A 26,809-nucleotide genomic window follows, 5' to 3' on the forward strand; every position below is an offset into this window, starting at 1 on the left:
GTTTGACGGTGTTGTGGGGGAAACCAATGGAACAGGAGAACATGAAAGGAAGAGGAATGAGGAGTGGATGGACGGGTGAAGAAGGGACTAGTGGATGGACGGATGGGTAGATGGGTGAATGTAGAAAGGAAAGAAAAATGTAGTAAAGAAATATGGGAAAAAATGCAATATTAATGATGGAGGAGAAAATGAAGGAAAAGGGAAACAAGTCTGAAAGAAAGTTGGAGGAAAGTAAGGGAATGTCAGGATTTCCTCAGGGACGGCAGTCCTCTGAAGACTGCAGGCATAACTTGTCTCAAACGGTGGCTCGTTACAATTCACGATCTTGTTCAAAGTGTGGGGGGCGGGGGTGTATTTTATGTTTTTGGCTACAACCCTGACACCTAATTGGTATCAGAGAAATTATGAAAGTGAACTCTGCACGTACAGTGAGACTCCCTCACACATCATTTTGGGACACATCTGACAGTGGCCCTGGAAGTTTCGGGGCCCAGTGCACCCCAATTATGTCAGCCCAAACAGGGTGACGCGGGCCATACTGTATTCCCTTGCATTACGGCCCGTGGCACCCTCGCAGCTTCAATGCTCTCCGGCAAACCCATGCATAACAGATAGCCCTTATGCTAATTATGAGCAAGCCAAGGGGACAGTGATTTGGAAGTAGTAGTTAGAAGCCCAAATTGCTATTTTCACACACTCAGGTTACATACACATTGAGTAAAAAAATTATTCTTTTTTTTTAACCAGGCCCTGGGAAAGGACAATAGGTCTGCCTACACGAATCACTGAGATTTCAGTGGCCAGTCTAGACTGTGTGATGTTTGCGAGTGTACTTTTGAGTTAGAAGAGCATCCCTGCACGCCTATGTCGAGGGTGATGCCATTGCTGTGGTAAATAAAATCCCTGGACTTGGAGATACAGTGGGCCCATAACCTGGAGTCATCGGCAAAAGGAAGGCACCTGGGGGTGACTAGAGCTGCAACCACCCCTCAGATGCGGAAACAGGAGTGCGGCAAAGCAGGCCCCAAGACAACCTGGTAAAGGGATACTGCAACTGCAAGCAAGGTTCACACCAGTGCTTGAAACTGAAGACTCGAAGTGCAAGTACTCACAGTACCAGAGTGCCTGGTTTTTTTTTTAATGAGAAGTGTCAGGAGTCTCCAGCCAGGGCTGGTTCTCCCCCTTCCAAATAAAGAAGTGCAGATACTCGAACATGTTAAAAATACCTGCCAATTTAAAACACTGTTTCAGACAGTAATATTTGTGTTAGCTCGCCAGGGCCGATTCTAGTATTTTGGGGGCCTGGGCAGAAAGGAAATGTGCGAGGCCCCTCTAATGTGCATAAGTGACATATTCAGGGCTCCAGAAGCTGCTCTGTTCAGACTTCTGGCCACAGCTCCCCCTCGGCCTCCTACAAGCATCACTTTTACAGCCCATCTCCAGCTGAAGGTGTGAGAATTGCTTGGGGGCTGAGACTTAAACCTGTGGGGCGCTAAAATGCCGACAATGGGCGTCCTGCAGTGTCTCTGAATGGGCAGCCAGGCAGGAGGCCTAATTGCAGGACAAACATGCAAAGTGCATCTCCTTGCAACTGAGACACCATCCCTAAAATGTCCAAGGAGGACCCCCTCCCTCTCATGCGCCCAGTTACAAAGAAACGCCTTTCTTTCAATTGAATCAGCAGGAGTACAGGAGGGCTGGTGGTGTGTTGAACTGGTCCAGGGCCCCATGCTGGTGGCCTGAGTGCAGGGCCCACTGGCTGTAGCGACACCGGACGGTTCCCGGTGGGCCGCCAGGGTGGCGACCGGGTTTAGCCCCCTGGGGGGCCGTTTTTTTGTTACCCCAGGGGCCGGTTTTGCAGCATAGCAGCAATATCGGCCCTCTGCAACAAAATAGCAAAAGTGGCACATACCTTTCCCGCTAGCCCCCCCCCCCCCCCCCCCCCCCCCCACCCACCCCCTGCTGGCTGAGCTCTTTGCCAGGACCGGTTTCAGTTCCCTGTCCCGTCCTGGCAGAGTGCGAGGCCCTGGGCAGCTGCCCACACTGCCCCTGCCTTGCGCCAGCCTTGAAACGAGCCTGCTTGAAGGACACGACATGGTACTTATATGGAGGAATGTCCTAGAGTAAAACTGAAAGTGGGGTCTCCATGCCAAAGAATTGTGATGCATTTATTTCGAGATGCCACATCAGACAATAAAAGCAATAGGGCGGAACTCTTCGATGACACAGTGAGACAAGTAATGCACCTTCGTTTTTAAGTCCCAACTAAACAGGACAGGGCAGGTAAGGCTCGGCTGTCACCTAAACACACAGGGCACACTTCAAGGAGGTCAAGTATCGAGGACAGGGTTACAGTTAAAATTGGACGTACACCTTATCATATCCTACTGAAGGCTCCTGCACCCAACTATTTAAAAAAAATACATGTATTAACTCACTTGAAGCTACATCCCTGCTCACTGCACTCTGGGTACTGGGCGAGTGAAGTGCAGCATGTCTGCATGCACAGCAGCTAAAGAGAAGATAAGACGCCAGGGGCTGTTTACTGTATTCTAAGGTAGGGTAAATATGAAAACAGGTCACGGGGAAAGGAACTTTGGCAGTGAAAGCTGGTCTCGTGGACGAGTGGTTCTCAAAAGACTGCGCGAGGATAAAGTGCGCGAGCGTGCGTCTGGGGCTACTCACCGAGAAAGGACATCTTTCCGTCGAAGAGGGGTGCCCGGTGCCTGTCTTCTGGGAGGTGCTTTTTCATAGCGCCGAAGCCTCTTAAGGCTTTTATAGAATGCACAGAGCCACCTTCCCGCTGCGCATCTGTATCTCCCTCGCCGCCTCCTCCTCCTCTTCGGGGCGGGCTGTGTCTGCATCTCTCAATCTGGGAAATCCCGGCAGCCTCCAACGTGACGAGATCATCCGTGGACCTCGGCTGCAGACCGGGGGGTGATAGACCGTGGCAAAGGAGGGAGTGGGCTGCCTCGCGCTGCTCTCCCCCTCCACCCCCCCCAACGAAAAAAAACGCCCTCGTACTTTCCCACTAAGAGGGCACTTTTCTGGTGTAACCATTGCAGATATATAAAAAAGATGTTATGATTATTTTACATGGTTTCAAACACATTTGCTCGATCTTTTACTTCGATCTCCCAGAGAGGTACAAAAAACGTTCTCTTAAAAGTCTGTTCTGTTTTGAATCTCTATTGTCTAATTGAACTAAAGGATGATAGATTTTTATAAAAGCGAGGCTTGACGCACTATTATGTATATGTGCATAGCAACACGTATGGTAGGTGTAGCGTCCAGCTACAATAATCACAGACACTGTGTGTAACTATCAATGGAGCTTTATTCTTGTACATCTGCTCTCGTCCCTGTCCCTACTCTGACTGCCCCCTTCCTGTCCTGTCCCCTCCTCTTCCCCTCTGCCCACCTAACTCCGCCCACCCCAACTACTGGACTGCTAACTTTGTTACATCTCCCCCTTTCTTAATAAAACAACAAGTGAAGAAATAGAGATTAGTCCATCTCTGCAATCAGTCTCTTGGGAGGTCGCACGTGACGGCGGGGTCTCGCTGGTGTGGACACGACAGCTTCAGATGAGGGCTCTTCGGCAGATGAAGGTCCGGTGTCAGGTGCGACAGTCTCAGGGTTGTCTCTGTTTTCATGTGTGGGGACCACAGGTATACTTTCATGGGTTTCAGGAGAGCACTTCTTGAAATGAGAAGCGTTGCGGGTGACTCTTCGTGTTTCTGATTCTGCTGTCACCATGGTGCCCTTTTGTTGGGTAATCGTTAGTGGCTCATCTTTGAAGCGACAATCAGTCTTTTGGCGTTGTTCCTGCTTGACAACAACTCTGTCACCTTCTTTCAGGGAGGGGGACCGGGCCCTTCGCTTGCGGTCCGCATACTCCTTCATTTTGTCCTTGCGGTGGCGATCCGTTATGGCCATGTCTCGGTGTTGTTGATCCGACAGAGGGTTTCTCAAGACTCCGTCCCATGTGGGGATCCGATTTCTCATTGTCCTCCCAAGCATGAGAGTCGCAGGGCATTGGCCCGTCGTAGAGTGGGAGGTGGTCCGGTAGGCACTAAGGACCTCGTTCAAGGCTGACTGAAGATCTTTCCTTTCAGCTGTGGCTTGTTGGAATGTTCTCTTGATGGTGGACATGAACCTTTCCACAGTGCCGTTGGCCTGAGGCCAGAGTGGCGTGACTTTGCGATGTTGAAGGTCCATGTGTTTCGCGAAGTCGCTGAACTCATGACCGTTGAATGGGGGCCCATTGTCCGTCTTGATGACCCTGGGGACACCCCAAGTCGCGAAGACTTCTTCAAGTACCTTGAGGGTGCATGTGGCATTGGTTGATGATATGAACTGGGCCACTGGGAATCTGGAGTATTCATCCAGGATGACAACGACATACTTCCCAGATTGCAAGGGGCCATAAAAGTCCATGGCAACTTCTTGCCATACCCCATCAGGCAACGGGGTCATCTGTAGAGGAGCAGGTGGATTACTGTGGCTGGTCAGTTGACATGGGTGGCAGTCTTTCAAGGTGTCCTCGACCATCTGGTCGAGAGCTGGGAACCAGACACGTTCTCTCAGTGCTCTTTTGGTGGAGACGACTCCTCGATGGCCTTCATGGGCCAAGTCAATGACTCCTTGCCTCAGTGTCGCTGGTATGACTAGTCTGTGATCTCTGAGGAGGAGGTTGTCACCAGTTACAGAGAGTTCATTGGAGACGTGCCGGAAGGCTTGGAGTTCTTTCTTGACGGCAGGGCTTTCCTCTTCTTCCTGCGGGTGGTATCTCCATCTGTTGGTTCGGGTGCGCAATATCGCAGTTTGTAGAATATTGTCTTTGTTGGTCGCATCCCGAATGGCGTGCATAGGGATAGCTGGTGGACGAGCGTGAGTGGCCACAAAGTGGATGTATTCTTCCGCAATGGAGGGCGCAGTCTCTGTTGAGTCTCGGGGGTGGCGAGACATATAATCAGCTGGATTTTCATCCTTCCCCGGTTTGTGAATGATCGAGAACGTGTATTCTTGCAGCCGTAGGCCCCATCTCTCGATCCTGGGGGGCATCTTGCACTTGGGGTTTCCATAGATCGTGACAAGTGCCTGATGGTCGGTAATGAGGGTGAAGTGTTTCCCGTAGATGAAGATGTGGAAATGCTCGCACGCCCACACAACGGCCAGGCTCTCCTTCTCCGGCTGGGAGTACCGTTTCTCCGGGTCTGTCAGGCTCCGGCTGGCATAGGCGATGATCCTCCTCTGATCCGACTCATGGTCGTACTGTGCCAGGATGGCTCCCAAGCCCACGGGGCTTGCATCCACGGTGATTTCCGTCTTCCTCTTGGGATTGAAATAGGAGAGACAGTTGGCCGACTCCACGGCATGTTTAATGTCCTTGAAGGCACGCTCACACTCCGGAGTCCATGCAAAATGAGCGCCAGTCTTCGTGAGGAGCCTCAGGGGGTGACTCAGGGTAGCGTAGTCACGAATATAGCGGGCGCAGTAACTGGCCATCCCCAGAAAGGAACGCAGGTCGTTGACGTCCGCCGGACTCTTAGTGTTGTTAAGCGTGGCAATCTTGTCCGGGTCAGGTTTCATGCCACTCGCTGAGAAGATGTGCCCGAAGAATTTCAGGGTCGACTGATGAAATTCACATTTGTCCTTGTTAAGGGTCAATCCAGCTTCCATCAGAGCGAGGCAGACACGAACAAGGGCGGTGTCATGCTCTTGCGTGTTTGAGCCGTAGACCAGGATGTCGTCACTGTAATTAAGTGCGTTGGGGATGTGGTGGATGACAAGACGAATGGCCTCCTGGAAGATCTCGGCTGCGGACGAGACACCAAAACTGAGACGTTTGTAGCGAAAGAGGCCAAGATGTGTGGCAAACGTCGTGATGGGGCGAGAGCTGTCGTCTAGCTCGAGCTGGTGGTAGCCCTTGTTCAGGTCCAGTTTGGAGAACACCGTCGCCCCATTGAGGGCCGTGATCATGTCGCTCAGGAGTGGGCCTGGGTGTCTCTCCCTCTCGATAGCTGTGTTCGGCAGACGCATGTCCACACAGAGACAGACTTTGTTTTGGGAACCTTTCTTGGGGACGATGACCACCGGGGACACCCATGGAGTGGGGCCCGCAGTGCGCTCAATGATGTCGGCGTCCAGAAGTTCCTGCAACCGCGGCTTGCAGATGAAATGGCACTCTACGCGGGTGTTGAGCCACTGGTTTGACTTGTTCGTTGACATGCAGGTGGATTTGGCGACCCTTCAGTTTCCCCAAACCTCGGAAGAGGGAAGGGAATTTTCCAGCGCAGTCCGAGATGTCGTGGACATTGAAGAGGATGTGCACCAGCTGAAGACGTTCCGCCGTGGGGAGACTCAGCAGGCAGTCAGCCTCAGGTCCCTTGATTACGTGGATCACTGCTGGGATGGAGAGTTTGCCATGCGTGAGAGTGGTGTCAAACTTGCCCAAGCACTGCAGAGGTTTCTTCGCCATCCAGGTGTAGACGCGGACGGGCGCGAAATGTAGACGAGGTTTGGGGTCCATCCGGTCGTGTTCGGCAACTGATATGTAGTTGAGCGATGCTCCGCTGTCCATCATGAATTTGGCGGCATGGTTGCCCACTTTGATGTTGAGGCGTGGATAGCGTTTGAACTGATCGTGGTCAGCAAAGTTGACATATTCAGTGGTGTAGGAGGAATGTCTGGATGACGACGATCTGGAGTCCCTCGATGGAGAGCGACGGTCCCATCGGGAGCGCCGAGAGTCACGACTGGAGTGTGAGGACGTGGGAGATCTGGGAGGATCTTCCTGAACAGCCCTGATGTGATGACGCTTGACATCCGGTCGTGAGGGTCGCTGCGACCCATACTGTCTGTCACCATCATTGCGTTTTCCTTTGTGGTAATCCCCGCACATGGCCTCAAAATGATTGGACCGTCCACATTTTCTGCACCGCTGGCCCATGGCGGGGCAGGAGTCGATGTGAGGGTAGTCGTACCCACACCTGAAGCAACGCCTTGAGCGTTCAGGCCGGCGATCTCTCCTTTCGGATACCGTCTTCCTGTAGTCTGGGCGTCGTCTGGGCGAGTACTTGGAGCGCCGCGATCTGTCTCGCGGGTGACGTCTTCCACTGTCGCGCCGATCCTGTCGTCCATGCCGTCTCTCAGTGACACGGTTGGCATGCTCACGGCTGGTACTGGGCCCTGTTTCAATTTCCGCCGCGTTTTCTTCAGCCTGGTCGTACAGTCGGGAATTTTCTTCGATATCTGATAGTTCCTGAGGTTTCCTCAGCAGTCGCCGTCTCAGTGACTCCGAGTGACATCCTGTGATTATCTGAGATTTGATGGCTGCGTCTGGCGAGAAGTTGGTGAAGTCGCAATGTTGGGACTGCCGTCGCAGTCGATGTATGAAGAAACTCAGCGGTTCATCCTTTGCCTGGCGCTGCTGGTGGAACTTGTGTCTCTCATAGTCGACATTTCTCTTGTGCAGAAAACGGTTGTTTAGAATGGTTCTTACTTTATCGTAGGTGTCACCATCGTTGGCCGGGATTTCACGTACAATCGTGCTTATTTCACGCCCCCCTAGATTGCGCAGAGCTATGATCTTATCCTTGTCAGGTTCAATTTTGGACCCCTCAATATAGTCCTCAAAGTCTTCTAGCCATTCTTGCCATTTTTGTCCCATGCTGCTTCCTGTGGTGACTGACAGTGGCTCCGGGGCTCGCAGGTGGGTGCCTCCCTTGACATCTTTCTGCGCGGGAGGGTTGGACATCTTGGCGATGAGTTCTGGTGTCGCGCCCACTTTTTGCGTCAACAACTGGAATATGTTTCCAAGGTTCGTTCTCTTGTGGCTGGCAATGCTTGTTTCTCACTTGCAACTATCAATGCTTATTGGCTAGCAATGCTTGTTTCTCACTTGCAGCTATCAATGCTTATTTGTGTTCCAATGCTTGTTCCCTTGTCAATGTTTGCTGTCTCTGTCTTTTTCTTGGATGCCTGACTCCAAAATGGCCGCCTCAATTTTGCCCAGGGAGGATGTCCCAAAAGTCGCCTGACTTAAAGATGGCCGCCGCTATGGGAATCTCGTGTCTCTCACGATCTCACTCAGAACTCCATTCTTCATTCGGCACTCACTGGCAGCCGGTTCCTTCAGGCAGCTCACCCTCCGCACCTCTCCAGACGCTCCTCGGACACCGGAGCGGTCAGACGCGGTCCAGGCGAACTCCCGGTTCACTGCGTGGCCTGCCGGCGATGTCTCACGCATCGGGGGTGAGCTTTTCTTCCGTTTTTTGGCGCGAACAGCGCTCGTTCAGCACAGCACAGCAGGCAGTCTCCGTGGGGCGCCGTCCTCCACACAGGGGCACTTTCTCTTCTCTCTTGGGTCTGGCAGGGTCAGGGTAGGCTCCTGGCTTCTGCAGCACTAGCTGGTCACTGTGCGTTTCCTGCACAGGTCGCGTTTTAGCGCGAAAAGTCTCTTCTCCTTCGAGCATCCAAACGCTGGGTGCCTCGGCTCCCTTGTGATGTTCTGTGAGTGGGGTTCAGGCGCATCCCACCCTCGTCGCCAGCTGTAGCGTCCAGCTACAATAATCACAGACACTGTGTGTAACTATCAATGGAGCTTTATTCTTGTACATCTGCTCTCGTCCCTGTCCCTACTCTGACTGCCCCCTTCCTGTCCTGTCCCCTCCTCTTCCCCTCTGCCCACCTAACTCCGCCCACCCCAACTACTGGACTGCTAACTTTGTTACAGTAGGGATCGCTGCTTTTCTTTTCTTTTGCAGATTTATATACCGTGAACTCGACCCGAAGGTATTGAAGCGCTTTATATGAGCACTGGTTACGTTACACAAGGACATTCATTTTTTTTGGTGGGCACGGGGAGATAAAGTGATTTGCCCAGAATCATGGGATGTGGACACGACCGCGAGGCTCGAATAGCACCAAAGTGGTCAGTCTAGCCATGAGACCACATCTTCCTTTACACTTCTGTTTTTTGACACCCAGGTGCAGGCCCACGTCGGCAGAGGAAGTACATTTAGGGATGTCCCCACGCCCCTCAGAGTGGAGCGACACAAGATAACGAGATTTCCATGATAAGGTTTGGGTTCCCTCAGACCGAAAACAGGATCAGCAAAAGCATGTGATTTGAGAAAGACCTGTCATAGTATACTTCTTAAGTTGAAATATGTCAACATTTCATCTCTGAAATATACCCACAAAATAAAGAGTAATGATCATCGCCTTTAGTACATGTACCATTTTTTTCTTGCTGAAAATGCAGATCACGTTAGGTGTCTATGCCAATATCTTTGATGTTGCAAAAAACTAGTTTAGTCTAAAATATTATCTACAGATTAATATATGTAACAGCAGGTGTGCTTGTTTAGTACACCAAAGATTGGCGATAGATAGATAGATAGATAGATAGATAGATAGATAGATAGATAGATAGATAGATAGATAGATAGATAGATAGATAGCTCACAACTGGTCAGGGGAGCAGGTTGTTCTCAGATTTTAAGGCAACATAAACCTGTAACATTAACACTCAATTCTACTCCATCTCCATTAGCACTCTAGAATTCAGATTGAATCAATTCTTCCATAGTTTAAGAATCTTTCATGCTTCATTTTGGCCTTTCCCTTTGGTTGCTCTTGACGTTCAGTGCCCAGTCTCAAAAAGCGCTTTGGGTGTAATGTGCTCCATAATTAATACACCTAACCTACCCTTAACCAACCTAATCTAACCTACCTGACCTAATCATGCACATATGCCCAGAATGAATTACTGGTGAATGGATAGAGCTATGCATTTATATTATCTTAAAATACCACTTGTGAACATTCATTTGCATAAATATATAACATTAAATAACATTAGGTGGAGTGGTCGCACTCCTGCTGACATGGTTTAAATAAAAAAAAAACGTCCTGCAGATATATTTTGGGGATGTTTCGCAGACGCTTCAAATGTTTTTCAACAACATGCGTAAATAACAATAGCACCTCAGAGCAACAATATTTCTTGAAATATCAATAAGTAAATCTAACGTTAATGAATAGAAACACATGCATCAATTATGACATCAAAGGTGAGCATTTCTAGTAGGTCATGAGGTATAGAGTGGGTGAGGAACCTGGTTCATGATGTATAGAGTGGGTGAGTAACCTGGGTCTGGATGTATAGATTGGGTGAGTAATACGAGTCATGCTGTATAGAGTGGGTGAGTAGTCTGGACAACAGGGTTCAGAGCTAGACTTGAGGAAGGGGAGCCAAAAGGAACTGGAGCCAGAACAGCTGCGAATACAGGAGACCCACAGAGAAGTTCACTGATTGGCTGGTTCAAATTACACTAAAAAGAAACTTGAGCCCCTATTGTTTCACTATAGATATCAATGCATTATTTTAGCTCTGCATTTAATTTGAGTTCATAAACATCCACTGCTGCATTTATATTTTTAATAAGATAGTTATTTTTATTTCTAGAGTGTGAAAGCTGGGAATCTGGTTTGGCAATTCTGTGTGTGCCACAATCTTGTGCAGGTTCACAGAGTACAGTTATCAGAAGTAGGAATGAAGAATAAATTTGTTCAACCTACATGCAGGATATATTACAGTAGTCGAAACTGTAATGTATCATTACATCAGTAACCTTTGATACCAAAATAGTACTGAAACCAAATTTGCATATGTCGTTAAGAAGGCCCTGAAGATCAATTGTCAAGTTAATTCCTATCGCCTATCACCTGTGTAAGACAATGCAATGTATTCTATTCCGAGCTCGATAGAAGTGCAAATCAAAACTAGCCAGACTAATGACCACGTTGATTCTCTCTTTCTCCCTCTACACTTTAAAGCTATCATTGAGATATGGATCAGCATGCAAGATACTGCAAGACCAGGTGGTCCTTCACATCAGATTTCCCACTCTTTCCCACAGACCATGCAACAGTAAACAATGGAGAGATGTTGGCCTCTTCCTCAATAAGACACTCTACTGTACCTCCATCAATATTCGCCCCCTTCCTTCAGCTTTTAAGTGCCAATCTACTATGTTTATTGCATCAGCCAATGTCAAAGTGGTGGCCATTTACAACCAAAAGGATAACAATGGCATTTTTTGCAAGCACTATTCGTTCTGAGCTGCTCTTCATTTCAAGTGACCTCAAACTTAATCCAAACAACCACCACCAGAATGTCCTATGCATTCAGTTTCTTTCCGACCACTTAAAGGATAAATAGCCAACCCTTCCCTACACACTAAAATGGAAACCACTCAATCTATTTCTGATTCACTAATTTCTTGCCCTAAAAACAATCCACTTACCTCCCTTTGATCATGCCACAAGGTAGGCTTCCATTCTTCCAATCTCAGCCCCCACTCAAACTCCAATCAACAAACACAACCCCCCCCATTTGCCTTGTCTTAAATTTAGTTGTCAAACATTTTACAACGATCTCCTCTTCACAACTCCCAAGTTGAACTCCTCCTTTTTTGACTAACTTTATTACACACTTTATTACATTAGACTCAAACTATCCAAACTGAAGTTTTTTCTCTAGGATAATCTTTTCCACGGTGCGGATTACTCCTAATATCAAAGCAATGAAAGCAAGCATGTGTGAGTTTCTCCATATATGTCAGACAAATCCCACTATAGACCACCATAATGGATACAAACATGCCTTAACTACCCTCACATCGACCCCCGCGTATGACAAAGCCCCTTTCTATCAGTATCCAATATTCTGTCTATTTTCCCACCATCAGTGACTCATGCAAATAGTTAGTCTTCTTTTCTTATGAGTCAAGCAATATGTTCCTGTCACACATTTATCCCTCTCAGCTGATAACTATCTGATGGGTTTTCTTAACCCCTTAATTGCTGCCGTCGGCCAACGGTCGTCACGGCCACTACCTCCCCAGTGCTGCGCACGACCGTTGGACGTCCATTCAGCACTAGTTCCAATGGACAGCGCAGCACTGGGGAGGGATTTACAACGCTTTAAAGGGGTTAAAATTGTCTTGTATCAGAAGTAATCTCGCAAAACTCATCTCAAGCAGCTCTTCCTCCTCCAATATTTCTTCTACACATCCCACTTTTCTCCCACACTTCTACTGGAATGAATCCCATTCACAAATCTGCCAGCCCCTAGTGAATTTCACCTAACCATTGCTGCTACACAATCATTCAGGCTTTGGCTCGTCATCCCTGCTAACTGGCATCCTGTTTCTTTGCTTCAATTCATCTTAGGAACCCTTAAACATTAGTCTTTAATCATCAAACTTCTTCTCTCTCTACTCTCCCTTACTCTTTCAATCCGGATCCTTCCTCTTGCACTCTAGAACCTGCCCTTTCTGACACATTTATCATCAACACCTCTTCCTATAACAACCACCTTTCTTCGGTTCTAATTCTTCTCTTCCTCTCAGCAGCACTTGATACATTGATCAACCCAGTGTACTAGCCACAATAGCCAGTCTTTGAATTAAACGTTACTACTCATCCTTTGGCAATATTACCTCCGCTGTTTCATATCATCTTTACGCAGATGATATTCTTTTTTCTCTCTTGTTTGCCTCACCCACAGACACAGATCTCAAACTGCCTCATAGCCATCCACCACTGGAAGGCGCTCTACTCTCTTAGGTGACATTCACCCAGAACATATATAATCGGTTTCCTGCCTCCTCAGCACCAGCCTCCCTCCCATAGCATAATGGCCACAACATCTTCATCCAGAAACGTAAAGGGGGCACTTCAACTTATCAATGAACAAGGACACTTGCGTAACTCATATATAGCCTAATAAACCAGATTTCAACTCCTAAATACATGGAAAATACTTCCAAAAATTCTTTGCATAGAGCCATAGCTCTGACCTCTTCACAAGTCTCAAGTAAATTTGACTACTCTAACACAGTCTACTAGTAGGTCTCCCATATTTTCTTTTACACTGTTAGACCGGACATCTTTGGCATGTTTTTCCTCTTGTAATTTTTGCTTCTGATCTCCTGTTTTTGACTGTGTGCTGCATTTCGTGTTTGCTGGCTTTAGAACTCTACTCACTATCACTACTGATCAGTGATCAAGTGCAAGTGCTCCCTGTGTAAATTGTGAATGTAATTGGTTATCCATGATTGGCATAGTTGATTTACTTATAACTCCTTAGTAAAGTGCACCAGGTGTGCCAAGGGCCTGTAAATCAAATGCTACTGTTGGGCCTGTTGCAATGATTGTGCCACCCACATGAGTAGACCTTCGGACATGTCTCAGACCTGGCACTGCAGTGTCTGAGTGCACCCACTTGCCAGGACCAAACCTTCCCTTTCACTGCATGAAAGGCATCCTTATGGTAGTGCCATGGCAGTGTGAAGTGTATTTAGAAGGTAGGAAATTTACTGGTGTATTTTACATGTCCCGATAGTGAAATACTGCTGATTTTGTTTTTTCACTATTGCAGAGACTGTCTCTCCCATTGGTTATTATTTGAGCTTCCTTGTAACATTTCATATGTTTACCTTCCAATTGGGAAGAGATAGAGATTTGGAGTTTGGGGGTCTCTAAACTCACAATCTAAAAATACATCTTTTAGTGAATTTGGTTTTTAAATTGTGGGTTTGAAAATGCCATTTATAGAAAGTGGGCATGTTCATGCTTTACCATTCTGTGCCTTTACCCGCCTGTGTAATCCACGTGTGAGGGAAGGTGACAGTTGGGCTGTTATGCATTCACTCTAGACAGTCACACAAAGGGAGCTAAGGTGTGCCTTGCATATCCCGATGGCCCATCACCAGGCTGATGGATATCCCTGAGCTAGAGTGGTGAGAGGAGTTGTCACTGACACCTGAATAGGGCTGTGCCTGTTCTCAGACAAAGCTGGCTCCACCCTCCTGTAATGTGTCTGGACCTGGGTCAGGATCTTGTGTACTACACATACTGTCCTTTGAAGTTGGCCTACTTTAAAGGCAGAAACTGGTATAAGTATTGGACCTCTGACACCCGAAAATCAGAACACTTATGGACTAAGAGGAAATACAGCCAAAAAGAAGAGCTGGTGTAGCGGTCAGGAGAGACTACCACTTTGCTGTGTGCTTTGCTGTGTTGGCCTTCTGCTTGCTTCTTCTGTCCTGGGCAGTGGAAGGACTGGAGTTAGCTTTCTACATCCTGCTTGCCAAGGTTCTCCAAGGGCTTGTGTGTTCATGCTTCCTGTTAGGGCATCTCAGGGCCATCAAAGGCTTCATCTGCAGCCCCTGAACTCCTCTGCTGGGAGCTCTGGCCTGCCAAGTGGTGCCAATTACAGTTCTGGACCCTTGGAGGTGGTTTGGCTGGTAAATAACCGAAAAAATCCACACATCGATCTCCCGTATCTTTTTTCCCTGATGCCTCACCGCCATGTGGTTGAAAAACCAATGCATTGCTGCTGTACATCCGAAGAATCAACGCAGTGCCTGCTGTGCTGCTGAAAGATCGCCACAGCCCTAGTCCTAAGCACCGTGTCACTGTTATCTGTGGTGCCTACTCCGACGCTGGTCCAACTGAGCTGCTGAAGAAATCCACACATCATCACTTGCTTCGCAGTAGGGATATCGACGCAGTGCCTGTTTTGCTGCTGCCACATCGACTGAACGGGTCTGGATATTCGACACATCTACCCTGTGCACCAAGTTCTTCATCGACATGGCCCAGCATTAAGAAATCGAGGCCGCGTGTCCAGATATCAATGCATCACTGCCCCTCATAGTAAGGAACCCATGCATCACCTCCCCTGACAGTAAGGAACTGACACATCACCCCCCCCTGGGAGTAAAGAACCAAAGCATCCCTTTGCTTTTCTGGTGATTCGCCTCCCCGGCGCCTGTTTTGGTCTTTGATTTTGGCATATCCCAGGTACTTCGTACTAAAAGAGACACCTCAATAGATTTCTATGAACTGAACGGTTTTGCACCTTTTAAAAGTGAAATCTATACTTTTGTATGTTGGATTTTTGTCGTTTTGGTCTTGTTTGATTCAGATAAATATTGGTTAGTTTCCTATACTGGTGTGTTGTCCATTTGTAGCGTTTTCACTGGGTTACTGTGAGTGTGTGTACACATGCTTGCCTCTGAGATAAGCCCGACTGATCGTGCCAAGCTACTAAGGGGGTGAGCAGGGTTATCTTAGCTGTGTGATCCCTGTATCCTAACTAGATTAAGGGTTCCTACATGGACAGGGTACAAACCTCTGCCAACTAGAGACCCCCATTTCTAACATACACTACTGGATAAACGTTCTAATTCTCACTACATAAACCATTACAATCTCCCTAGACACACTCCTACCTCATAGTATAGTCACCAAGTCAGCTGCTTGTTGGCTATAAAAGAACTAAATACAATCTACTGATCCTGTGCTTCAAAGTCATAAAGGGCCTGTCCCCAAGAGAACACTGACATCCAATAGTTCTTACATTCAAACTTTGAACCTACACACTGCCAACAAAAACTTAGCTGCACAGAGGCGTAGCTAGAGCTTCTGGCACCCGGGGCTATCCCCCAGATTGCCGCCCTTGGCAGGTAGCGGCGGGGAATCTGGGGAAAAATGACAGCGAGCAGCAGGGGTGGATTGGCAGAGTTTAAGTTACGACGCCACTCTCTACACCACTGCATAAGACAGGGTGTGAAACTGCCGCGTAAGCATAGAGCACCTCGAAGATCAAGTCTCAGTTGATGAAAGCTCACCAGCGCTAAAATGGTAGCTAAACGCATAAGTAAATGTATCCCTTCCTCCTCTTTACACCACTCCATACTCAACTGCTGCTACAAGACCACAGAAGTAAAATCACCTGCTAGACATCAAGCACAACACCAAAACAACTCATAAATAGGTCACACTCTACACCCACTCTGTACACTACCTGAGCCGAAAAAAACACTTTTACACCCTAAACAATACTATAATGAGTGGGGGAAGAAGGCTGGACCCCTTCTGGCCTTGCAGGCTCAACAACAGGAAGTATCTTGTGCTATACTGGCTATCCTCCACACAGACAGAACACCCTGAACGCACCCACCACTGGACATCTTGGAGGCCTTCCGCTCTTACTATGCAGCCCTCTACACCTCAGAAACCGTTAGTCCTACTACTGTCATCGAACACTTTTTGACATAAAATGTTCTACCTACCTAATCTTTCCCCTACGCAACGGTCACAACTCGATCTCCCCATGACTGAGTACAAGGTCTGGGAAGTTATAAGGGGGAAGCCATTCAACAAGGTATTACAACATGCAGGCATAGGTCCCACTTTTCTAGCATGGGTGCGGAAGCGCTATACTCAGTCGACAGCGAGGGTAACGTGTAATGGTCATGTATCTCCACCCTTCACTGTCCATAGGGGCACATGACAAGGGTGCCCCCTCTTCCCATTGCTGTGTATCATAGCTTTAGAACCCTTGGGAATTGCTATCCGTAATTTCCGCAACATTCATGGCATGACGATGCAGGGTGGGATACACAAAGTATCATTGTATGCGGAAGACATCCTAGTTACCCTCTCAAACCGGACGTCATCGCTTGATGACATGACTTCACGGATATCAAGATTTGCAGGCCTCTTTAGCTATAAGATGAACTGGGACAAATGCAAAGTTTTCGTGGACACCCGATTCATTGAAGTACCTGAGTATTATGATATCACTAGGGCTGGCTAACATGGTTGAAAACAATCTTTGACCCATTACACTCCCGCGTCAGAGCAGACTTTCAGCGGTGGACTCAGCTCAACCTATCCTTATGGGATAAGACCCAGTTACTCAAAATTAATGTTTTACCCAGACTCAACTACCACTTGCTGATGACCCCTCTCCAGATTCCCATTAAAATAATGCAGGTCTTTTTATAAAAAAAAATAAAAAATACTTAAAATCTTTCATTGGCTGGATGCAAGCCCTAAAAGAGGTTTGCTAAACTTCTATCCCCATAACTGCACCTTACTCAGATCCCCTAGCCAGGATCTCTAAATAATAATTTCAATGACGGTGCTCGCCCTTTTTAATCCTTCACAAAATTTAAGCATCAACAGCGGTGGCTTTGAAAATTATGCACACACATCATCTCAGGTCTTATCCTCACACTCTATTCTTGTGGTTGCAACTTTCATACCAATGCACTAGAAGCGCTTCCATAGCTGCCAAGGTTTCAGATTGCCATGTGTGACATTTTCATAATTTCAGTGTAATTATGAGTGACATTTCAGTGACCATGAGTGACACTTTCTTGTGAACAAAAATCATACAATGAAGACGAGGGAAACTTCTTAACATCCGAAATTACAGCCACTTGTGCAACAAGAAACTCCAATAAGTTCTTGAAACTGCTGCAGAGCACCAGAAATGGAAGGGCGCTAACCCTAGTGATCCCTCCTGACAGATGAAAGAGAGCCCACTTGGCAAAAGAAAACACCAACATGGGCACCGGCGCACCGTGACTCACACATTTTGGTCTGGTTTGACTGTTGCATCCTGCTTCTCCCTGCTCTTCTCTCTTTCTTGAGGGAATTAAGGTACAACACGGGGCGTGCAGCTCTGTGTGACAGACAACAAGAGACCCCACCGCGCTGCGACGTAAAAGGTTTACCCAGACGCGGCCCGCAGACGACAGTGAGTCTCAGACTGGCAGCACTGAGTGACGTGACTGTGAGCAGGCTGCCTCTCGGACATAGAATCTGTCAAGTGGCGAGCGTTACAAGTACTTTAGTTTCTTAGTAAGTTACTGAGAGTGTTCAGTTGTGAGTTTAACTGGTTCTCTCTCTGGCTGCTAGCCACGGCGGTGAGCCCGGGACTGAGCCGCACCGTGACCGCGGGAGTGATTGATCTACGCCTCGGCCGCTTGCCTCCCGCAGTGTACATACTGCGGCGTCAGTCTCCCCGCTCACGATGCGTGACCGTTGATGCAGCCACAGGCCTCTCGATGTGGCTTCTGCCATCATGGTGAGACTCAGTCCCGCCGCCGGCCGCTTCTCGCTCAGGAGCATCGCTTCCTGCAAACATTCCCTGAGACCTCCGCTGTCAGGTCAACTTTCGGTTCCCTGTTCGCCCCCTGGCATCACTCTGCTCCCTCCCCTCATTATGCAACAGCCTGCAGCAGGACCTTCCTGCGTGGACTCGAGAGACCTGCACACGCTGTAACGGAGGAACCGTGAAAAGGCCCGCATCTACTCCAGCGGACCTTACGCTGCATTTCTAAATTCAGCACCCGTTGTTCTCCCAGCAAACCCTGGTGCCTGAAATACACTGGGGGTGTCGCACACGGTTTCCCACCCCTCCTGCCTAATGCACTTCAAGGCAGAAACAGCTTTTTGCAACTCACCAAAATAGCAGGCAGGTTCAGGCCGTGAGTCACAGCGGGCCTCGGCAATTAGAGTTTACTGCCCCGGTCCGGTTGAAGTGATACTCCTGCTGGCGGCTGCTCACGAGAGGTGAACGTGTGACGTGTTACTCCTGCCGTGCCGCGCTACGTTTCAGCGCGAGGGCTGGCCAAACATTATGCCCAGGGCCGTCATTGGTAGCGCTTTCACGCGCTACACATGATTGACGGCCCTTGGACGGGACCCACAAACTGGACACGTTACAGCTTACAGGTGTGAGCGCTTGCTGTTCACCCAGCGGCCACAGCACTGGCGGCCAGTGGCGGACCTACCCCCCCTCTCACCCCGCGCCCCCCTAGCTACGCCACTGTAGCTGCACCAAAACCTTCAAGTGAAGTGTCTAGTTTCGAGCCATTCTGTTACTGGACCATTCTTCCTGCTGAAATTCGCATAACCATTTGCTCGCATTGTTCAAATTGGCTTTCCAGGAACATCTTCACCTCAGTTTACTCACACTAATATGACACTGCATATATGTAAACATGAGAAATGTATGTATTGTCCTGTTTTCCCTGCCTGCCCGCTGTCACTTCACAGGGTTGGGCACTCAAAGCCTAGGAATGGTAAAAGGGAAATCCCTGGGGGCTAGCAATAATAAGACCCTTTTGTGAGCAAATAGCATTTTCTTTAGTTAGAGAAACACCTCTGAAGACCCAGTGTAGCCAGGCTTCTCAGGACGCCTAAACGAAGTGTTGGTTCTCATAGGAGATTTCCTTTAGAGTACAGTGCACTGAACAGGAAGTCTTTAGTGATGGAGTTGGGAGGACGAAGAGAGCTTTACAGAGATGAGGCAGAGATTTCTCCTTTTGGTTTATGAATTTGTGGAAGTCTGGGATAGTTCTTTAATTTTTTATATATGCAGTAAAGGAAGTTGATCACCTTGCTTCAAAAAAGTGGGGATTGTGTGAATTGCACTTGGGTGGTCTGGTTCTCATCACCAATATGTGCTTAAACCGCATAATATGGGCGCGAGAGGTATGCAGTGGTTTCTAAACATTAGAAAAAGGGGTTTCTAAACTTTAGAAACCACTGCATATTACTCAGCACCCTTCTTACTTACTCTACAGTAATTAAAACTTTTAATCATTGCAGAGTATGGGCCCCAATTGGTATGCAGACTAGGTTTCGAAACCTTATAAACTACCACATACTTTTGAATTCCACCAGCAGAGTAGCGGAATTTTAACTTACTAGTAATTCTACATTGCAAGAGTAAAGGGGACTTACCAAAATTCCTCTGATTCTACCATCAGAATATTTTTCTACCCAGGCCAACATAACATACAGCCATACAACCATCCCCAAAGGACACTGCACTCCCAGCTGAAGAGCAAAAGCTCCAACTATAGTAAGTGCTTGACTTTTGTTTGAGAAGCTGGGAGGGGAGGTCATGGTTTCCTTGACCAAAATGTTGTTGCTTTTCCAAAGTTAAGGAAGGGGAGATAGCCCACATGCACTTTCTCAATACTGTAGGTAGTGCCCCATGACCTCCTGGGACCACTACAAGAAGGACAAATGTATGTAAGGTTTTTCTTTTTGTTGCCCAAGGCTCCTGCCCTGTGGTCTCTTTGCTTTTCTTCAGTAGTGGGTCCCCGGTCTCACTCGGGTACCTGACTTGCCTTACTTCCTTTGGGCAGCATGGAGAGTCCACTCTGGGCTATCCGGGCCAGTTCCCCGTCCAGCGTTCTTCTCTACCATGCTGGAGTGGGCAGTTTACTTCTCCCTGTCCGCTCAATGCAGGCAAGATGTCTCTCTTGCAGTGGCCCTCTCGCGCCCCCCCAAACTTGGGCATGGGGAGCAGGGGCTTGTAGATGGGGTCCTGGACCCCTTCTACCGCAAGGGGCATGCCAGCACTGCCCCATTTTCATCTTGTATCAAGGGCCTAGAGATGGGGGTCCTAGGCCCCCTCTGTTACTTGGGGCACAATGGTGCTTCCCATTCCATCCTGTGTTGGGGACCTGGAGATGGGATTCCCAGGTCCCCCACTTAATGAACTGGCCCGGGGGATGGGTACCCTGGGATTTGGACAGCTCTGGTGTGGGGGCCCCATGCAAACCTCATCCCAAGCTTATTGATAATTAATGAATCCTGCATTTACCCCCGGACCTGGTCCATTATGTTTTTTTCCCTTAAGTTGCAGTGGTACCCCACGGGTTCCTTTTTCTCGGTTAGGGGTGGTCGAAGGTTTTCTTATCCATATTTCGGGCCCCATTGGGCTGATTTGCTCCATCTTGGGCTAATTCTGCTCATGGTGGCAAGCCCTAGGCACCGGGAGCCTCATTCATAGTCCTCCTGGCCTTTAAGGTGGCACAATTTGAAGGATGCTGATTCCACCAGCTCTCTGTTCCATCCTTTCTCATTTGCCTTGTTCTCTGGCAAATGCAGAAGTCCAGACTGGTCCTTAGAAGGGTGTAAGGGAACCAGCTTCCCTGGTCCTTGTGAGACCCACTAGTACTGGGTCAACTGTAGGCAGAGTCCTTAGTTCATTAAGGTGCTTATACTTCCAATTGTACATGGTTGCTGCCACCATCCAATTCCACTATCCAACTCAAAGAAAAACAACAGTCTCTTCCTTAGGCAGGAGTTTTTATATAGGGTAACGTTCTAGAAGCCATACAACCCTGGCCAATCCTACAGGGCCTATTCACCCTTCAATCCTGTCCCTATCCTCTTCCATAGCATGCTGGGACAATTCAAGATTTTATCTCAAAAGGGTACCCCCTACACCATCAATCTTATGATATCTCACCTATAAAAACCTTGCCATCGTTTCTTTAGTCGTCAATTAAATGAGACCTGGCAATTTAAACAGTCTCAACCAGCGTTCACTGAAATTATCACGTCCCCAACATTACCCATAATCCCAAGGAAATAAACAAGGAGTAGTATTTGTCAATAAACATTTTTTGAAACAAGCAAAACGTATACATATAGCATTGTTGCCCACACACATATATGTGTACAATATAAAAAAAATCAATTAAAGGCTGACATGAATTAACTGAAAAATCACATCACAATAAAATTTAGACATAGTTAAACCAATCAAGGTAACATATATAATATCCTGCATTTTAGTATCTATAGGGTTGTAATCTATTTTAACTCTCTGTACAGTCCAGTGAATACTGTTGGGCCCTTTCTAGCAGTGGTCGGACAACTTCATCTTTATGAGGGTGATGTCTTGATTTATGTCACTAGTATTGCACAAGTCAATACATAATCTTTGCAATTGATGATAGCTCCTGGCCACAATCGTAGGTGCATCAACGCATTTCGACCTTCGTGTTGGGCCTGGAGTATATTTCAATGACGGGCTACTTCAGGGCTGAGGGGCTTATTGAGTGGACATATTTCTGTAGGAGCTCCCTGCTGCTGTCCTTGAGATGAACAATATATCGCTTATATGGATTTGAGTAGTACATGGGTACGACATGTGGTCCTGAGCGATCTAGGGGTTGTCCAGAAATAATGATTTTTTTAGATTGATTTGTTTCCAATATGGTGTTAAACGACCTCAAACATGTGTTCCGAACTCTTTCTCTGCAGAAGTGGTGTTCATGTTTCCCCGTAGCAGAAGCCTTCATTGAAATATACTCCAGGCCCAACACAAAGGTCGAAGCGCGTTGGCGCACCTTCGTGTGTGGCCAGGAGCTGTCATCAATGTTATATGTATACTTTTTGCTTTTTTCAGGTGCAAGAAAAAATATTTATTGACAGATATAACTCCTTGTTTATTTTCTTGGGATTATGGTTAATGTTGTGGATATAATCATTTCAGTGTATGCCGGTTGAGACTGTTTAAATCGTCAGGTGTAATTTAATTGACAACTACAGAACCAATTGCAAGGTTTTTCTAGGTGAGATGTCATCTGATTGATGGTGTAGGGGGTACCTTTTGAGATAAAGTATGTATTGATTCCAGCCCCCATGCCCTAAATTTGATCACTCTCCTCTGCGATACACATAGGGACAATTCAAGATGGCTCCGCCAAGCAGTCACTGTTCACATCTCCTCTGGGAACCTCAGCTCCACCCTAGCTGACATCACTAGCGGGTCTTTCTCACTAAAACCTCAAAGGGGAGCCCCCACCAGTGTTGGCTCCAGAGATCCAGGCTTCTTCCTCTGTTCACTAGACCTGGTTTGTCCCGGCCCTGGTACAATGTTACAACTAACTAATAGATGCTGATTTTCTTCCCAACCCCTTCCTCCTTAAGAGATGAAAGAAGTACTGTCAATTACTCCTTTTGCATGGGGAGGTCTTTGTTCCCTCTGCTGAGAAGCAGAGTAGTTAACTTGGCCCTGAAGGGTGATGACAAAAGGCCTGGACTCTGATCCTGAGCTGAGCCAGAGAAATATGAAAATTCTAGATTACTCACAAAGTATACATATAGGATCTTGGGACCAGCATATTTAAACTGGGCGCACATGTTTCTCCTGCGTTTCATATCTTAACTTGGAGGCCTAGGGGAAGTAAAACTGCATTCTAAGACAGATTCCCCCAATGTGTATATTACAGTGTCACTGCAGACAAAACAGTAAACCATATTGACTTTACCTAGGAGTGCCCACTAATATTTAATGGCGTATTGAATGTCAACGTCTAACCTTGCAGATTCCCCTCTACACCAGACTACCTGTGGGCACTTACCAAGCTGTACACAATGGTAGTCTCACATGACACGCGCTCCTCGTACGTGTGTGCACACATGTATGCACACACTCAAAAAAGCAAAACATCTGGGTATACTAAATGAGCGGACCCATTTGCAAAACTGCCTGAAAATGGTACAAATCAAGCCTACAGCAGGACTGCTTGTTAAATATGTAAACTTTATGTATACCCCGCTGGATACTGCTTCCACACTTGCCCATCAGCAGAATTCTGACCAATAGAAAAGTTTCTGTCTGAGATAAAAATCTTTTAACTTGACTAACCACCCACTTAAGTCCAGTTTTGTTGCTTTTCTCATTTTTAACGTTTCCTGTAGAAAAAATGTAACATATTTTTTCCTTTGTTTGCTTTATAACTTCTGAGGCCATGTCATGTTGGGATGTGCTGGTTCAGTGTAGAGCCTAGAGCTTGTTTTTATGCACAGTCAGTAAGCAAAATGAATTCATTTAACCTGATATTTCCTGAGTAAGAACCGGTTAGAAAGAAGAAACCACTGCTAACTGTTTTCAATCACTGCAGACTGAAAATTAAGCCCTGTCTCTGGGAAAAACGAGGCTAAATGAATTTACTTTGCACACTGCATGATTATAAAAAATAAGCACTCTGCTCTAAGCCTAGCCAGCGCAGCCTTTAAGCCCCTTTCAGCCCAGGATCCTCCTATCCATCTTTTTTTACTTTTGTGATATTTTTCTTATAGATGCTTTATCCTTTCACTGAACTTGGTTTGAACCTTTTAATTTAATGTTTCTTAATCATATTGTTGATGGGCTAATGTTGCAAATACATTATATACATTTTCTATCCAAAAGGCCTGGATCATCTTAAGAAGCTACCAAAGGTAATAAGCAAGGCACTTGCCACTGAAACCAATTTATCCTTATGAATCAGAATGTTTGAGCCTTTGGGAGTTGTTACTAGCTCACAATAAAACTGGATCTTTTGCTTCAATATCCTAATATTCCTATCCCATTTAAATAATCATCTAGCTTTTATTTGGATTTTTTTATCAATTGGCAACTGATTCTCAAATGCACATGTAAGCAATTTGTTTTTTTGCTGATGTTGGAGTTCACCTTTGCCACAAGCAAGTCTAGTTTGACAAATGGGACACATCATCAGTGTATGAAATTGGAATATTATTTTGGTATATGACTACCCAACTCAAGAAATAATCTGAACTTTCAAAGTCACAAAATTAACCTGAGCTCAATACCTCCGGTAGCTATGGCACAGAGGAGGCAGGCTTAATGCAGGGTACTGTGTAAAATATTAATGAAGTACAAAAACAGTAATAAAGTCTGCATGCAACACAATGACATTCCCAAACTGAAATAGAAAAATAGAGTAACATTTAAAAACCTAAATGGCACTAAAATGACAAACATCAAATAAAGGGAACCAGAGATATTAGTTTTTTAAAGTTTTATTTAGGAATAATACCCAGAAGCATAAAGTGCCAGAGGAAGTCAATGGTCATAATAGACTGGGACCTAGGCGCATTTTGACGCTGACCGCAATGGAGAGGGGGTTTGATAGACCAACCAGGTTCATCCAGTAAAAGATGTTATCGTCTGACACGAGTCCTTTAAGTCCCAATCCACCACAGGGGTACACTTCTAAAGATCCCCCAACCAGGACCCCAGGAGAGGAGCTTAGAGACTCACATGATGACAGGAAGAGGCCTAATAGCAGGGTCGAGTCCAGGTCCAGTTGCCACTGGTTAGCTAGGCAGTTGCAGGAAAAGGTCTCATGAAGATTGCTGGGTCTCTCTAGCTTTGACATGACGTCAGCCTTATGACCTTTGCAGTCCACTTATTTGTCATGGGTACAAGAGAGAGCAGGTCCTTCAAGGTTCTTCTTAGGTCACATCCAGCAGGTTCAGTCCTCTTTTGATCACTCTCAGGTCCTGGAGTGTTCCGAAGTGGGTGCCTGGAGGTGCCACATTTCTGCCTGGCATGAGTTTGTGGGCGAGAATGGCTCCTGGTCCCACCCTAACCAATGGGGTGAAAGTGCCTGCGGTGAACCCCATCCACTTTGGGCATCTTCAAAATGGTAAAAGTCTTCAGACACACTAAATTTGAGCGCTGAGGGTTGGCGATGTGTATGGGAAGCGTGATATGGTAACCCCAGTGTCCTCCTACATATAACACAAAAATCGAGTATGAAACTGCCATTGTGCTGCCAGGAAACCCAGAAACAGCAGTCTGGTAGAACAAAGCAGGGTTTTCCAGCAACCAAACAGTGAAAACAGTGGATACACAATAATTGTTTCCCTTCCCTTTGGGTACACCCCCAGTTTTATTTGTGAAAAACTGGAGGCAGATGTCTGTTTGGACACAGCAGGCCCTTCAGCAAGAATTGTTTTGGTATCCTATTTCCCTTCCTTCAAGTGTGCCCCCAGGGATATAGGTAAAAGCCCAGTTTCACTGGGAACATTTTTAATAACGCCAGAATATTCAGAAGAATTTCAGTAATTCCATATTACTCTTTGAAGAATAATTACAGATAATAAGGTGATTGCCCTCACGCTTGTAATTAAGAATTATTTGGAAGAAAGAATTATAACACAATAGCACATTTTTGTGTGTTGCATTTCTTGTGCATAAAATGTCATCATGAAAACAATGTCTTCCGTCATAATTTACAATAAATAAGTAAAAAGATTAATAAGAAGGAGAGGCGACTTAAGTCTCATAATGGTTAACGAAAACATATAAATATATAAATAAGTAAATAGGTAATGAGCCCAGAAAGGAAAGGAAGAGAAAAGAGAAGGGAAGAGGGAAGTGAAACAAGAAGGTCCGTGAACTGATAAATATATATATATATCAATAACAATAATATCAGTACTGACCTACAGTAGAAAATTAAAAACGGTAATTTATAATTGGGAATTTACAATTCAATTAAACATATTGAATGGAAATTATTTCTAATAAGTCATTTTAGGACACTAAAATATGAAAAACACTGTAAGCCAAATATGAATAAAAATAAAAATGCGGGGACGTAATATGTCTTATGCCTGTTAATATTTCACAATGAGTTAAAGCTATGCATACTTTTAATGCTGTTTATGGAACAGATATAGCAACTGATAATTCTGGGTGAATACTTACCATTCTCCAAAATATATGAACTAACCTAGAGGAAAGGTGTGGGGGGGGTGATTAGGTCTTGTAGAAAAGAAAAGAAAAGTATGATGGATCTCTTTCTGTAAGATTAGTACCCAGTCTCTAGGTGGGGTATGAAGTAGTAGCAATGCTAAATATTATGACTCTGTTATTATGATGTTGCAGAACCAGGGGGGAGAAGGGTTATAGGAAAAAAATAAAAGAAGGATGATAATTATATAGAAATAGATAGTAATATATATATAAAAAGTGCAGGATAAATGATTCAAAACATAGCCAATCGAACCATATAGAAGTAGGAAAAGATAAAGGTGGATCTATACATACACATACATATACTCATATACATACACACATATCTCCATATATATGCGGGCATATACAAGTGCTAATATAAAAGTGTGAAAAATGATCTCTGGAAGCGAGTGATAACAGCAAATAGATATGTTAGGAGGCATCCACTGGTGGTCGATATTATCACTGATTAATTTGGGGCATTTACTGCAAAAGTTAATTATTATCATTTCCTGGACCTAGGAAGGGTGCCCAGACTTGAAGAAACAAATCAATCTGATCTTGAAGGTTTTAAATGATATGTTC

General features: G+C 46.3%; 1 protein-coding gene across 3 annotated transcripts in view; it reads right to left on the reverse strand.

Annotated features, from left to right (window-relative positions):
* Nucleotides 1-26,809, reverse strand: part of TNFAIP2 (TNF alpha induced protein 2) — a 357,846-nt gene that overhangs the window by 56,093 nt on the left and 274,944 nt on the right. For 2 of the 3 annotated variants that reach the window (XM_078660235.1, XM_078660236.1), the window contains exon 1: nucleotides 18,342-18,543. The exons of the other annotated variant lie outside the window; for it this stretch is intronic. The gene's annotated coding sequence lies outside the window, so the exon portion shown is untranslated. Of the gene's footprint in view, nucleotides 1-18,341; nucleotides 18,544-26,809 lie in introns of those variants that run through there. 3 annotated transcript variants of the gene reach the window in all.

The sequence above is a fragment of the Lissotriton helveticus genome, chromosome 9 (genome assembly GCF_964261635.1).
Source record: "Lissotriton helveticus chromosome 9, aLisHel1.1, whole genome shotgun sequence".
NCBI lineage: Eukaryota > Metazoa > Chordata > Amphibia > Caudata > Salamandridae > Lissotriton > Lissotriton helveticus.